The sequence below is a fragment of the Lates calcarifer genome, linkage group LG12 (assembly GCF_001640805.2).
Source record: "Lates calcarifer isolate ASB-BC8 linkage group LG12, TLL_Latcal_v3, whole genome shotgun sequence".
In the NCBI taxonomy this organism is placed as follows: Eukaryota; Metazoa; Chordata; class Actinopteri; family Centropomidae; genus Lates; species Lates calcarifer.
Genome location: NC_066844.1, coordinates 27,196,753 through 27,213,061, shown reverse-complemented (window position 1 = coordinate 27,213,061; position 16,309 = coordinate 27,196,753). Strand labels below are relative to the sequence as shown.

The following is a 16,309-nucleotide window of genomic DNA, read 5'->3' as shown; positions in this document are numbered from 1 at the left end:
CTTGACCACGCATTAGCTTAGCAAGCAGGGACCTTGTTTCCCTCCCTCAATTAAATGCCCACCCGCACATAATTAACGACTGTTTTGTCCACAGATCAATAAAGGGCCTGTTCATTAAAAGTCCCTTTGCTTCCTCAAAGATCCCCTTGCTCAGTTCACTATTGCATCTGAGGAGGTGGCAGCGCCTGGCAGAATTTCCATTCCGGTTTCAAGTCTGTCGGTTTTCTTTCTTTCTTTTTTTTTTTTTCAGCTGGTGCAAGATAGAGAGGGAAGTCAAAGAAGGACTGAAAGCTCGCAGAATGTGAGGAAAGCTTTTGAAACAGAGAGAAAAGACTTATGGGAACTTATTAGTTTGAATGTTAGAATCACGCTGTTCTCTTCGCTAGGTTATGTTGCAGGGGCACATGTGATATAATACTGTAATAAAGAGGAAACAACATGTACTGTAAACTGTTATTAACAGTGAGTGTTTATATTATTTATATTGTGGTAAACTTTGGTGAAAAGTCAATAATCTGGATTTACCCAGAAGATTCCCAATTCTTTTACATTTATGACTAGAGAAGAAATGTGGCAGGAGTGCAGCAAGGTTAAAGAGGAACCTCTTCACATCTAAATGCACCGACCGTGTCTGTACACCATTCTGTAATCAGTCACAATCAATGTCTACATCAACTTCCCAGCCTACAACCACCATCAGTGTTTACAGATGCAAAAACAAAAGACCTGCCTGTTACTACTTAAAAGATAAAAGATCAATAAACACAACAGGAGCTGGATTTACCATGGAGCACGCCTGACTGCCAACCACCTGCCATAGCTAACACACCGAATGATTAAACCAGTGGTTGCTTCAATCTCTAAGATACACACACACAAACCCGGTTTGCCGAGAGTAATGATCAGTGTGCTCTGTGCTGGTGCCTCACCTCTCCCATCTGCCATGGAATCACAGCATCTCTGGAGATGGATAACAGGGTTTGAACACACAGCGGTCTCACACTCGGTGTGTTTTTATTGTGTTTATAAGATTAGCCATCTGAAGCAGTATCTTTGAAATATAGTATAAAATCATATCTTGTTTCTTTGCACTGTTGTAGCTAGAGAAAGTTGACCATTGCTATCTTTGGTGGTAACCATGTTACCTCCACAATTCTCTTTCTTTCTGTGTAACTTTATTTCTGTTTGATTTCAGTCTCACAATGATCATACCTGGGGGGGATTTGCTGTGTATTGACAGAAAATAGAACAGCCAGGTAGCCTTCATAAAGAATATGAGGTATTTACCTGTATATGCTGTCAGGTTGCTCAGGCCACACTGCTGTCATCACTGCCCTGTGTGACATTTATATATTTTCTTCAGCTGTGTGTGGCACGATTATTCATCCATCTTTATCCACTCATCCACAAAAGAAATATTCTTCCTAAAGACAAACGAGTAAATACTTTCCATGTCAAGTCTTTACTCGTAGATTTTAAATTGTTATAAGCAGAAGCTAACACAAGGTTTGTCCTGTAATGTGTTAGACAGCAGTAAGAATGCACCACTGTACTACGTGGCTCGGAAGTGAACATATCTCTCGTCATATTACACTGTATAAGGCATGACAGCATTATCTCTGCTGATTCATCAGTACTCTGCAATTATGCTGCAAAACTAGAAAGCACTCAGAGAGCACAGACTGAACCTCTGCCAAGTCTGCACACTGCTCTGTGCTGTGTTATTATTTCAATAACAGAAATATCTTAAGATGTTTAATCTCCACCACATTTGAGCTCACATTTAAATACCGATGTGAACAGGAGATACATGAGCCAGTTTCCTTTTTTCAATTAAGAGCAGGAGTTAATGGAAAAATGACAAAAATGTTGAAAAATGCTGTAATGTGGAGAAATCCTTTTAAGATGTGAATTGGGTTCTGCACCAAAAACTAATCGTTCCCTGGCCCGTGGCTGGACTTCCCACCAAATGTGATGGAAATCTGTTGTCTAGTTTCTGAGAGGTAATGAAAAAGACACTGAATGAAAACTGGCAACCATTTTTCTTAAAACACTCTGTTCCCTAAATACTTTCTTCATCTGTTTGTGTGTGAGGACCCAATTTTTCAGAGCCAATTTAGAATAATTCCACCCTTGGTCAGTCTTGCTGCAGATAGATTCCCATGTGTAACATCTGGCGGTCTCTAGACAGTGTGCATCCCTCTATTCACTTACTTGCTCATAAGCTGGTGTAAAATTGCCCCTTTGAATCTTCTCCACAGCGGATTCCTCATTCAGTGAGGCAGCCTCTCCCCCATGCACAGTCGAAATCTTTCTTTATATTGTGTAATATGCTAAACACAGCCACATAAGTTCTCTCTTCCTGTTTCTTTAGACTGATGAATGTGGCAGAATGGCTCTGAATTCCCCAGCTCCCAACGCTATGATGTGTGCCAGTCTACTGGATTATGAGACATATGGAGGCATGTGAGAACACAAGCAAATGAACTCAGAAAGCCAAACACACACAGTTACAGATACAGCATGAATGAACACACTGATGAGAAAAACCAATATAGTTTGACAACCTACTGTAAATATTCACACGATTTTAAAGCTTGCACATTACAAATTTTACTAAACTGTGAGAATTTGAGATTTGGAAAAGCCTCTAAAAGCCCTCCAATGCAGACATGCAGACTTAACAGTCATATTTTCATTTGAAGAAGTTAATCCAAATCTTTTAGTTGTTAAACCTCTGGGGCTGGAGAAACACACTCTAAAAGAGCATTTCCCATCTCTCATCACTCCATAGCCCCCCGAGCAGAACGGTTCCTCTGGGCTAAATCTGAATTTATTGTTCCAACACTAACAGAAGGACTGATTAAAACAGAAGTGTACACATCATTTTACAGCAGTCTAAGGGCTGACCCACTGTATACAACAACAGTTTAAGAACTTTATCTGAAAGACCATGTTTGGCCAAGAATTAAAATAAAACCCTGCTTGTTGATGCATTATTGATGATACTGCAGTTGATAAAAATGGACAAAAATAAATATAGAATAAGACGGTGTAAGAAAACAGAGGGACTACAGCACAGGAGCATCCCCAGCCACATGGTATGATCTACTGCTGACTGTCATCTGGTCCACGACCCAAACACGCAAAGGTCACTGCTGTTGGTGTTATTGTTCAAGTTATTGCCATCAAAGCATGGATTTGTGTGTGTGTGTGTGTGTGTGTGTGTGTGTGTGTGTGTAGTAAGTGTGGTTTTGATCAGTGCTGAAGGATTTAAAGCTAGTAATACCTTTTCCTGGCGTGGTACCAGTGACATACTTTTCACTAGTCCACCTCTTTGAACTGCAGATTCTCTGCAGGGTGAAAAAAACTAAAAACACAATAAGTCACATGTAACATCTTCTTTTTGTATTTCTCAAGCTTTGAAGTCTACTGTAGTCATTGTAGTTACTGTTGTACAATGACAAATGCTGTTGCTGAAGCTTGTATTAACACACCCTCCTCTAATATTTTACATCACCTGTAGGTATTAATGTGAGGTCTGGATCTTTTTGACAGGATATGCATGAATAACAGCAGAAGAATAGACAAAATGGTAAATTATAGTTAAATAGCACAACATAAAGACTGAAAGCAAGGTAAAACAGCTAGTGAGGGAAAAAAATCTTCCTCTAAAGCTCACAAATGAACACATTATATCAAATGTGTTTAATCCATTCAAAAAACACAGCACATAAACAACTCCAGCACATAAATCCTTGTAAAACCAGTTTGCTGGGGGCTTCTTTTTACAGAGCTGTACCCCCCGTGCCTCTGGTTTAAGCAGGGGTGGGGGGAGCTAGCTAATTAGCTAATTATTTCCTAGCTGTAGCTTTATATTTAACAGACAGATATGAGAATGACATCCATCTTCTCTCATCTAACTCTCTGAGGGTTATTCCAAAATATCAGAGTATAAAGAAGATATCAGACTCTCTCCTAAGATGACTATTTTCAGTAGCAGTAGCTGTATATGTGTTTCTGAATGGAGATAGGAATGACTGGAATGACTGGATATGGAGGTATATCAGCCAGTTAGAGACACCTGGCTGCAACAGGGACGATTTAATCACCTCAACTGCTGATGTGTCTCAGCTGCAGCCTTGTGCCCTGACGAAGTATCCTTGAGCCTGACACTGAACCCTGCTGTGCCTGCTCACTCATCACTCCACATGGCAGCGTCAGACTGAAATGTTAATGTGTATGTCAAGTGTAAATATCAGCTGCCGTAGGTTGTGGTAAATGAGGAGGGACTGTGGTGTTAAACGTTCACAGAGATAACCAAGTGCTGCGTTAAAAAACCTCCATTAAACATTAAACATACACCACTATAAACACTAATAATACCTAACCCCAAAGAATCATATAATAATGATAAAAAGATCTTATCAGAAAGCTCCTATAACTGTTCAAATTACAGCGGCAGGAAAACAGGAACTTTGTGAAATGTGGATACACTGATGAATACTTATAATATGCTCATTAGAATGTGTAGCATCTTTCAACACCTTAATCAAATGCAGCGGATATCACCTTAATGAGTTAAGACTTTAGCTCCGAGAGCATGATTCACCATAAGGCCAGGACTGATTCCTGCAGGACATCTACAGGCTATTTCGGATTCCTACAGGGCATCTATGGGCTATGGAAGACTGCACACACACACACACACACACACACACACACAAAACGACAGCAGCAGCAGCAGCAAAACATCACCCCCGGATGTATCAGATTATACCATGCCGTACATTCAATTACATCTGATGGCAGATGGTGTAAACAAAATCAAACACACATAATCTGGAAGATTGGATCCTTCAGTTAGATATTAACCCTGATATCCAAAGACCTGACACAGGACTAGACATATTAAGACAAGGAGCGGCCTGTGAGGGCTCTAAGCTGACTGACTCAGCAGTTTTTGGATGTGGGGTAATCCACAGCATTGGGAATACACATGCTGCAGTGAGACACAAATGAGGACAGAATATTGAGTGAATCACACACAAATAGGAAACACTGTCTCTCTCTCTTTTTAATCGACTCGGCTTTAACTAACTGACTTATTTTATTATGGTAATCAAGTGTTGATTACCCCAAATGTGATGCAGCTGTTGTGCTATGCATACAAATATGTGGTAAATGTAAGAGATTGATTAGTAATAATGGATCACATTAATGTATTTATTCAGCAGGAGATTTTGCTTTGATTATACGCCACCCAGACTTGCCTGCTGTGTTAATACTACCTCTTCAGTGCTTTACAGAGGAATTATTTTCTTTATAAACCCAACTTTCTCAAACCAGACCTGTAATTTTATGGCCTGTCAGCCAATTACTGTATGTAATACTAGAGTGAAGGTTTTATGGCTGTTATCAGCATCAATTGTACAGACTGACAATAAAATTATACAGCTTGTATTTGCCTGTTTCTCCTCTCCAAAAAAGGATGTGTAGGATTATCTTATCCAGGCCAATACATGCATTAAAGTGGATAATGGCTGCGCAAATTAAACATTCTGCTGGTCAGTTTACTAATGGTTGTCTTAACACTTTTTAAAATGATTAAAATGGAGAAGCTAAGCAGACCTTATTACCTCATAGCCCACGGCATATGCAAATAACAGACTCACCATCCCTCAGTCAGATGACCTTGCTGGCACTCTGTGCAAATGATGGCTCTCAGGTCCTTCAGGTTGTCTTTACTGTGCCATCCAACATTAGTCTCTCTCCCGTTCTGTGGCTCCTCTCCAACTTCTGAAAAATAAAACAGACCCTGGGGTGAACTTCATTGTTTCTCCCAGTTTAGACAAATAAATTCCCCAGTTAGATTTCTAATGGGAGGGTGAGGGGGCAGCTGGAGAGGTGGGAACAAGGAGGAGAGAAAGACGGGGAGCAATTTGCTAATGGAACATGGAGAAAAATAGCGTGGATCCCACGATGAAAAAGGATGAAAGAAAAACAACCTCTGTCTATCTGCTGAGAGCAGGGATGAGCTACAGGGCAGGAGCTAAAGTGGTTTTAAAAAACACCATCATTAACTGTCATCTTCATCTCAGGTGTAAGGCGGGAGAGTGAGGGTTAGAGGAGGGAAGGAGGAGGTACTTTATTTGCCCAGGAGATCATTCAATAGCCTACAATCTTCATTTAATTACCTGCCTTACGTCTCCAAACCACCTCCTCCTCTGATTCCTTACCTTGAGTGTAAGACACAGGGGTCCCCGGAGATTGTGGTGCAGCTATTTAACTATGTTAATTACAGTCTAACTGAAATCTAATCACACAAACTTTGTCCTGACGATGGCATTACAAAAAAGGTATCTGAAGAAACCCGGCTGCCCGCTAAGTGTGTCGAGATTAGAAGCCACAGACTCTGTCAGCAAGATGAAGCTCCAGGATTTAGGCCTCTTAATTCACTGGAACGTTATTTACAATCTCTCTCCACGGGCTGGAATGGAGGTCATCTGAACTGGGTAGATGTTTGGCCGAATATAATGTGAGCACAAATACAATTTCAAGACTTCAAAAGGCATGAACATCCATTCTTTGGTCTGTGCAGTCTACTTCATGTTGCAGCTCTGACTCTTTTAGAGACTGAGGAGACTTCAACAAACTCATCATAGACTAATAATGTTAGATATTACAAATGCATTCATTTTCAGTGTTTGAAACTTTTGTCAAGCCATCAAATGATTAATAACTGTTATGTCATTTTTCTGCATTAAAATGTCTAAAAACTAAAAACTAGACCTATGATATATTTTGCTGAGTTGTGCACTTACACTATCCCAAATGTTGACAGCAATTTTCAACCCCAGAGAAATCTGTGATTTTAATCAAGGTAACAGTCCGTTTCGCTTGGTCACCTATCTATGGCGTCATATACATTATCAGAGAAACAAGCCGAGCAGCGTCACAGAAACTGATTTTTAACATGAAACTGCTTTATTCTGTGTGTTTACTGGGAGTGGAGACATCTGTGGATAATTCAGTTCCCAGTAAAAAGCTCCTGACCGACTGACACTGAAGGAATCTTATCCAAGAGAAGCTGATTGCAGTGACGGCAATGGTGATGAGGACAACAGCTCTCACAATCCCAGCTACTTCACAACATCATTAAACTACTTCTTTTGTCACTGTTTTGTTTGTGAGACACCTAGTGGCAGAGCTGTATGGTTTCTGTGCTACATCTGAAATGGTTTATTGTGAGTGTTTTCTTTAAATCACTAGAACCTAAATCTCTTTAAATCACTTTAAATGTCATTGCAGTCACATGAGATTTACACTATATTATCTACACTAGTAGAAAATACCTGTTAGCCACAGATGCTAACATTGTGAATAATTTCCTAAATCTGTTGAAGATATGTTGAATCTCCAGCACACTGGTCTTACATTTTTGAACCTCTTCAGTTTTTAATGAGATTATATTGTACTGTTCGTATTGTAAGGAGCACCTTGTATGATACATGAGAAAACACATTTACACAGGAGCATGTGAGAAGTGGTGCAGAGCAGTGACCCAGCAGGACTGCTGTTTACACCGTCATTAAAGAGTACTGCGGGCGATATCAACGCCTGGTTAACCACGTCTTTCTAATAGCCTGTCATGTTATCTGAGAACACAGGTGATTTTGATCAAGTGGGTAAGTGGCCTGGGTCGATAAGAAACAACTAATAGTCTACAGGCACAGACACATCTAACTAATAATGACAGGATCAAGTGAGTGAGAGTGGAAACAGAGTGGAGGACGTACTGCTGTAACTGTCTGTCTGTTTTAGACGGCAGCACTCTGCCTAAAAAGGAAAAATAAAATATGATAACCCAGGAATTAAGACAATGGTGGCATCCTGGCATTTGAAATATATGTTGGGAATCCAACAGAATCTCCACAGACATCTGCTGGGATGTCTATATACAAACTGAGATGACGTGAAAAAACATTACATTATTGACTAGTTGATACAAAAGATAACTAAATGTTCAAACTTGTAAACTGGACATGCCTGGGACATGGAGTTTTGACATCTAAGCATGAAGTCAAACTGTCTGTAGTAGAAAACAAAAGGAATCTCCTGGAGATTATTGCTGAGCAGCTGCATGGGGCCTGAGGACGTGCTGAAGCTCTGAGATTATCTCCATCAAACACCGACACGCTGCAGATTCCAACTGGGCTTTCACTGGTCTCATTGTTGTTTTATCTAATCTTTCTGTCCTTCCTGTCATATTATTTTTTACTGTGGCGCCAAAGTGTCCTTCATCATTTCAGAGCATTTTAAGGTATCATTTACTCTGTCCCCACGACGGTAATTTGTTGTAGTTTTGTCCCTGACTTCAAGCAAATAACAAAGCAGTCACCTCGTCACTGTGATATCTTTAACAGTCTCTCACTCTGCTGCTGGCATGTGTCTTTTACTAATCATTTTATTATTATTCACTTGGCTGTTCTGCAACGTGTGAGGACATTGGATTTATTGACCCTTATTCTATGGAGATTTATACACATATCAACCACAGCCACTGTACACCTATAATCCTTCCCCTGGACCTTCATCTCATTTCTATCCTTGACCAACACCAACTGTCTCAGTATTGATTTAGCTTGTGGGGACTAGCTCTGTGGCTCCTAATGGGACAAGAGTCCCTACAATGTTACACACACTAACAGCACATTGGTGAGTTGCTTCTGTGAAACTTTGTATTATTTCCCCAGTTGCTTTGTCACCTGCTACTGATCCTGTCACCCAAAGTGAATCTGAGGGGCCGGACAGCACAAATTATTTTCTGAAGAAATTTGGAGCTTGTTGAGTGATGTTCACAAATAACTTCACAGTTTGTAGTTTTAAAATAAATCTACATTAGAAATTTTGTTTTCAAAATTTGTGTATGTGTAGAAAAGATTTGTGTTTGTTAAAAAAAAAGACTGTGAATAAAACATGTGAACAAAGTCTATCAGTGTTTCAGTGAACATCTGAGTGCAGACATTAAGCAGAAAAAACTCTGCTCAAAGTTCCCACACTGAAGTTACAAGCACAAATGTTCACTTCGTCTTTACACCTGAATGTGACTGAACCGTCCAATCACAGAACAGAATCCAGTCTGAGAGCAGGTGGTTCTATTGCCTGAGTGGTGTAGTAGATTTTCAAGATGGACGACAGCACAGACTCCTCCATGACCCAGGTGGATTTGCTTACATACACAGCACATTAAATGTTAACCATTATTTTCTGCAGCATCATCAAATATAATTAAACACAACTGTAAAACCTCCATCTGCAGATTGTGATTTCACATCATAGTAAAAGCCTGTATATGAAACAAAATGGCTTAACACAAGCTGATCTTTCACATCTTACATTCCCCCTTAGGTCTTTTACTTTCGTTGAATTAATCATGCCCCCCTCCCTCAGGAGCAGGACATGGCCGTCCGTGAAGCAGCCAGCACAAATCCCATGCAGCCTCTCCACCTCCCAGTGTGTATATTTTTTGCTGCATTCTGTGGCTCTGAGGGAGTTTTACACCAACTCCCAGAGGGAGGGAGTCTATTTATACAGGATCCTAAAACAGGGTAGTCATAACACCCCCCCTCACAGCAGCAGCTTTAGGTGACGATGCTGACACACAGCCACATGATAGTCCAATCTAATCTTTTAATCGCTTCGGTAACTTCATGTCTCCGGGTGAGTTGGGACAAGCTAGCGGTGGGGATGGGATATCGTCTGCAGAGATATGATATGATCCTTGAACACATAGCAAAAAAAAAACACACAAACTCACATGCAGACTTATACACACTGTCCCACTCCACCCCCCCAGAGTACTGTGGCGAAGCCTCATGTATCTGCGGGTATTAACAGATCAGCGCCGAGCAGCAGCCACCCTGCTTTAAAGTCTTTTCCTGAGGTAGTGCTTCAGAAGCCTGCTGCAGAGGAGGATAAACGCGCAGCAATCCCCCAGGCCCAGCGCCTCCTCAGCTCCACTCAGCTCTCTCTTTGCTGCCCCCTCCTCCTCCTCCAGTCCTCCCTTATCCCCACTTTCCTTCCATCCCTCATTATTTCCATCCCCCTTCTTTTCCCCTGCATCTCATGCTTTCTGTCCTGCTATCTGTCCCCTCCTTCCCTCTGGCCTTTCATAGAATTTTCTCCATGCCTCCTTATCCTGCTCCCCTCCCATTTTGTGTCCATTCCTTTCTCCATCTTCCTCCCTCATCTTGCCCCCATCTCTGCCAGATAGAGTAAGTAACTCCTGATGGTTATGCACTGTAACCTTAGTTCTATGAACACAAGCTGAGCGCTGTGATGAGACTCTCCACCTCTCTCGTCTTGGTAAATGGACTGTACTTATATAGCGCTTTTCTAGTCATATTGACCACTCAAAGTGCTTTACACTACATGTCACATTCATCCATTCACACACACATTCATACAACGTAGGGGCAGCGTGGGGTTCAGTATCTTGCCCAAGGATACTTTGACACGGACTGGAGAAGCCAGAGATCGAACCGCTGTTTATTACTAATTACTAATTAGTGGGCAACCAGCTCTACCTCCTGAGCCACAGCCACCCCATGACCAATCTCTCCTCATCCACCAAGTCTTAAGAAACTGGCCCATGGGCAGGGGGTTTCAAACACCCACTCCTTCACACATGGACTGGTTCTATGACTTTAAGTTTAGTATGAACAGTATCTACAAAATAAACCTCACAAACATTTCCTCATCAGTTCAGTGATGCAATTCAGAGAGCTTTAATAATTAATGACAAACTAAGCAGCCAAATAAATAGTAGTTCACTGTATTTTTTGTGGTGGTGTCTGAACTATGATTTTTTGAACCACTAAAACTGCTAGACAACAAGACTGTTAAATATTTATTGACAGTTAATTACCACAGTTTCATTGATCCATCTGACATTTAAACATATATTTAATCACCTGTTGTCACATGTGCACAAATATAACACAATCTAATGGCAGTGTAAACGGTGTGGGTTTTGCCATGCCTAATAGCATATGACTGTGATTGGGCAGAACAGCTGCTTTGAATGGCATCATTACATCAAGGATGACTGACTTTAACAGAAATAGTAAACTGTAACAAGAATGCTTCTGTCTAAACTCAATTGTCTGTGCACAAAAGCAGCACACAAATAACATCATGTGTCGTCAATTGTCAGAAGAGGATGTGATTTGAGAGCTGTATCCAATTTTCTGTTTGTAGAAATGTTGGGAAATGAGATATTTACTCAGGAAATTGAAAGTTTCCACATCCCCTGTGTTATTTTATTGTCAGTCAGTGTCCCTGGGGGCATCCTAAAGATTCTGCAATCCAAAAACAATGAGGGACCATGGCAGTCAATATATTGCATTGACACTCTGCCAAGACACGGAGACAGAATGAGTTCATTACATGTCGTTTTAAAAAAGACAAAAGATCATGTACCTGAAGCAAGTGTGTTTCTTTTTGGGACAAACAAAAGCTGTAATATATGAATCTGTTCACTCCACAGGGAAAAGATTTTGATGTTATTTAAGAGGCAACAAAACAAGTATAGTGAAATGAGCTTTGCACGACTTATGGTGAGGGGGGGGGCTAAAAATGTGTGGAGGTATAACTTGCTGGTGGTAATCTTTGTTAAAGACTACACAGAGAGAAATGGTTAAATAACACACACACACACACACACACACAGGGAAATATCTTGCCATTCAAGTAGACAGAATGGCAGAAGAACACGCAGACAGACTGACGGACAGACCAGGGAGGGGTAAGTAGGCTGAATCCAAATTAAGCTGATCAGAGCTCACTGTGAGTTAATCTAGTTATGTGGATAAAGGACTTCCCTATGGCTAAAAACACAGCAAGTTATGACTCAGTGTGTGTGTGTGTGTGTGTGTGTGTGTCAATGTGGGAGCATGTGTGACTGTCTGTTTCTCAGTGTGCACTGTTTGTATCTGTTCATCCATATTTAGATATACCCGCAGACTCATGAGCCTCGAAAGCTTTCTTAACAACTAGCAGTTGCAATCTGTGTTTTGTACTCGTCTCACTCACACTCTCAAACACACACCGACTCCAACAAGTGGCTCAAACGGCCCGAGATTGTATTGATTTGTGAGGCAAAACTATGCTAATGACAGACAGGCTGTCAAATCTGACAGGCTTGACGGAGCCCTCAGTGATGTATTTTGCTGGTGTGTTAAAGTCTGAACATTGTGTGCATTGTGTGAGTGTGTATATTTGTGTGAATGTGACTTTGCTGTCAATATGCTGGAGCTGTATGTGTTTGGGAGGGTTGTTGGGGAGGGGGAGGGGGAATTTTTGAGGAGCATATCACCCTAAATGAATCGACGCTGGAAGCTTTAGAGGCTCACACACACACACACACACACACACACACACACACACACCTCCACTCTCATGTGTATTCTACTTCAAACAGCAGTTAAAAAGCAAAACAAATATCCAAGTCAATCATCCACCTTTTCTTCTTCTCTCATCCAGCAATCTTCTCCAAAAGACATCAAGGCTAAATGATTGCAGGGATGGTTATCAACCACCAGAAATTCAGTAATTCCAATGCATTTGATGAAATTAGGTCTCAAAGAAGAAAAAGACTGAGGAAAAAAAAATGAATACAAATTCAATCAGCTCTGTGTACACCGCCTGCATATCAAAGAGAATGAGGAGGGGGGAGGGGCTGAGGTAGGAGACCAAGAGATTTACGTTTGAAATCAGCTTCAACTTCAAACAACTCATGATTTTCATAAAATGCTTTCAACACACTGTTGAGCTAGAGTACGCACACAATGAAAAAGCATTATTTACTACTCCGAAAAGGAACGGGGGAGCTCTACAGCGAGTCAAAAAGACAGAGAGAGAAGGTGCAATTTCCCTTGCCTTTCTCAGTTGGCACTAGGCTCCCCTGTGCAGAGCAGAGAAATAAAACATGGGCTGAGAAACATGACAGTATCCGGTAGAAGTGAGAGAATATGCCTTTAAGATAACATGATCGAGGCAAGGAAAAAGGCTCTCTCAGCTGCTCTGGGTTATTCTTATCTGTTTATGGAGCCAGACTGAGGTGAAGCCCTGTTAAATTGGTCTATCCAACACAGTCATGATGACGACTGAAAATTTCTGTGCTGATATTTAAGTAAGTAATACACAGCTATAATACACAGTACAAAAACTTGATGCCAAATTCATTCAGACAAAGAGCACATGTTTGAAAAGCACAGGAATCATTCTTTAAATTGGATCCACAATGAACTGTAAATTATTTTCGTTCAGGTATTGACTGAACATCTGAAATCATCAGACAGAGCATAAATTCTCTGACTGATGCTTCAGCTGAGGTTTTAGGAATGCTCAAGCTGCAGGTTTATCTAGAAAGCAACAGCAGAGTCTGTACTATATATGAAGCTGTTTTTCAAATGCTCTCCAGTCTGACATTCAGCCATCTGTACAGTATGTCTGACCTTACTGTCTTTGTCTACAGGAGCTTTAAACTTCATCTCATGCCAGCCAGGAATCTACCATGAAACACTTGAGCTGTTCTTATTTTTCAGAAGCACATTCCTCGAGTGTGTGTGTGCAGGCGTGTGAGCATTACCCTGTTGCTCCCAGAGAAGACCTCATTAAGACGTTTCAGGCTGAAGATGCCTCAGAAAATGGCAGCCTAGAAGAGAGAAACCACGTCTGAAATGGGAGCGATAGTCCTTTATCTTCCCCGTTAATAGTTAACTTTTTAGCAACTGAAAGCTGAAACTTACTGATTTATATTTGATACATGCACAAATCTGAGCTGAGCTGTGATTCAGAAGCTGAAGACGATAGATTGTGATTCTCTTTACGTACTCACACAGGCTTTGTAATTGACTATTTTGTCTCTGTGGATCTCTTTGTCTTTGGTACACGCATTTTTTTTAATCTCACAGTTAGACAGTTGTCAACAGGCAACTGTCTTGAAAAATGGGACTCTCAGCATGGACCCAAACAATCTCACTGTGCCATGGGCTTACTTGTCTTGCCTGATTTTAGAGTGCAATGATGTAGGTGTTAAAAAAGAAGAGGAAAATAACGTGTTCAAAGTAAAAACACCTACTGTGAATGCACATCTCTATACGCTTGTTCCATTTCATGCATTCATCCTTCATATAGACTGAGGTAGAATTCTGTTTGACATTAGACAGAAGAATCATTTTTATTTCATTTAAAACTTTTCCATCTTCGTTTGAGAAAGTTTGGATATAACTATTTGTAATTTCTGAGAGCTGCACAGAAAAATAAAAAATGCCTCTTCAGAGTGAGACACGAGTTCTACAGTCACTGCCTCTGTATAAGATGATGTGACGTGTGAATCGCGAGGGAGTAATAAGAGAACAAGGTATAACTCACCCTCCATTAATCCTTTCTCTTGTCATCCACACACTTCTTTCATCACCACCAATCTCTCTCTGCCACCTCTGAACATTACTGTACCCGTGTATCTGCCCATGAGTAAACTCCTTAAATTCACTGCCAACACTTGATGATAAAAGCACTTCTCCTTCAAACATAACAGAATCTCACATTCAGTGAACAACAATGTATAACCAGAACAAAGACAGAAGAAATGTTGAGCTATCGTTGTGGAGATGACCTTTTAAAAGACTTAACAGTGCATTCGCTAAGAGAAATTATTAGTGACAAAGAACCCATTTTGTCCTGGACCAATAATTATCCAATGCTTTCATCCGTAATAATAATGATCCACACTTTTATGATGGCGAAGTGTGGCTGCTGAATTTAAATGTCTAACTTAAACAATTGTGCACACTAAGCACAGCAGCACAAACTGTACAGGACAGAGCTGCAGCGTAGAGATGAGGGATGACATTAAGATTCAGATTAACACTCAGATTAACCTCTCTGTGTGAGGAGGATTTGGTCTGAGGAAATGTCACCAAAAAAACAGGATGATCTATGTGATGCTTGTAGATGGATGTGAGGCTAAATGACACCTCAAAGTGACGCTTTAATGAGAACAGTGGCATTTGGGGAAATTAACCATCTGAATAACTGTAACAGCAAAAATCTGACGTCACTAAGACTCCCTGATGGAAACTGAAGGCCAAACATCTGAAATGATGGCAAATTAATGAAAATTATATCAGAATACTACAGTTATTTAGTACTTTTACTTGTGAATGTGTTATACTGGTCTGTACTAGAAAGTTTCATTACTGTCGCCACAGTCGCATAGATAGTGGGAGGGTGCCCTGAACTCCTTATCTCTGATTTCACACCAGAGAATAGCTTCAATCCAGATAGACCTGGATGACTGTTACTGATACTGAGGCACATTTTCTGCTCAGAGACTGACAATGGTCCTGTAGCACGAAACAAAACACAGACATTCAGTTGTTTGTTGCAGATTACGCTTTGAAACAATACACAATACTGGCCTATTAAAGCTGTGATAGTAGAGTGAACATCTGAACAGATTAAATTTGGATTAGTCTAAATATTTGACTGTTTTTCTTTTTGTCATTGGTCTGAAGTCAAAAGGACAGACAGAACAAACTGTTTGATGACAATTAAAAAATCAAAATGTAGTATTAGGAGACCTGTTGAAAAAGGTCGGCCTCCTTGGTGAAGGGCAGGTTGTGTGGTGTGTTCAGTGCTGATGAGAAAACAACTATGGTTCAATCCAGAGGCTGATGGTCTGGAAAAAAAAATCACATGTTGAAAGCTGCTGTGAATGCCTGTCGAACAGAAGACGTGTGTCAGAAATATGCTTCCAGTTTGATTGTCTGAGGGCTCCCTCTCTATCGCTCTCTCCTGTCTTTGTCTCTCTGTCTCTGTAGCTGTCTGTCTTCCTCAGCCTACTGAAAATTGAAGACTGTAGAAAGAATGGCCCACAAACTGCTTTACAAAAATGGTGGAATGACAATGGGGCTGTTAAAACCACTTGGCCTTCCTAATGCTCATCCTATCGACGTTATTGATTTCCCATTCTGCTAGCAACCCTCCAGGCGAGGTGGATCCTTGGCTTGTGGAAGGAAGAGGATCCGCCTCGCCTCTTGGTGATGGTCAGCAAAGTCAGTTTAAATAGATACATGGACTGACACACACACACGCACACACACACATGCCCTAACCAGGACTGAAATAGCTCCATGTTCAAAAAGAGCAGTGACCAAAGTCCAGACTTCAGACTCCTCTCACATCAAGCTCTGCCAGTCAGAGAGGAGAGAAGCTTTCAGACAGCACAGCGAGTATCTTG

At 40.9% G+C, this 16,309-nt stretch overlaps 1 protein-coding gene across 1 annotated transcript in view; it reads right to left on the bottom strand.

Moving 5' to 3' along the window:
• The window catches only part of LOC108902125 (cadherin-22), a 134,963-nt gene that overhangs the window by 92,907 nt on the left and 25,747 nt on the right, over positions 1-16,309 (bottom strand). Inside the window, exon 2 of the mRNA XM_018703869.2 lies at positions 5,676-5,799. The gene's annotated coding sequence lies outside the window, so the exon portion shown is untranslated. The remainder of the gene's footprint in view (positions 1-5,675; positions 5,800-16,309) is intronic.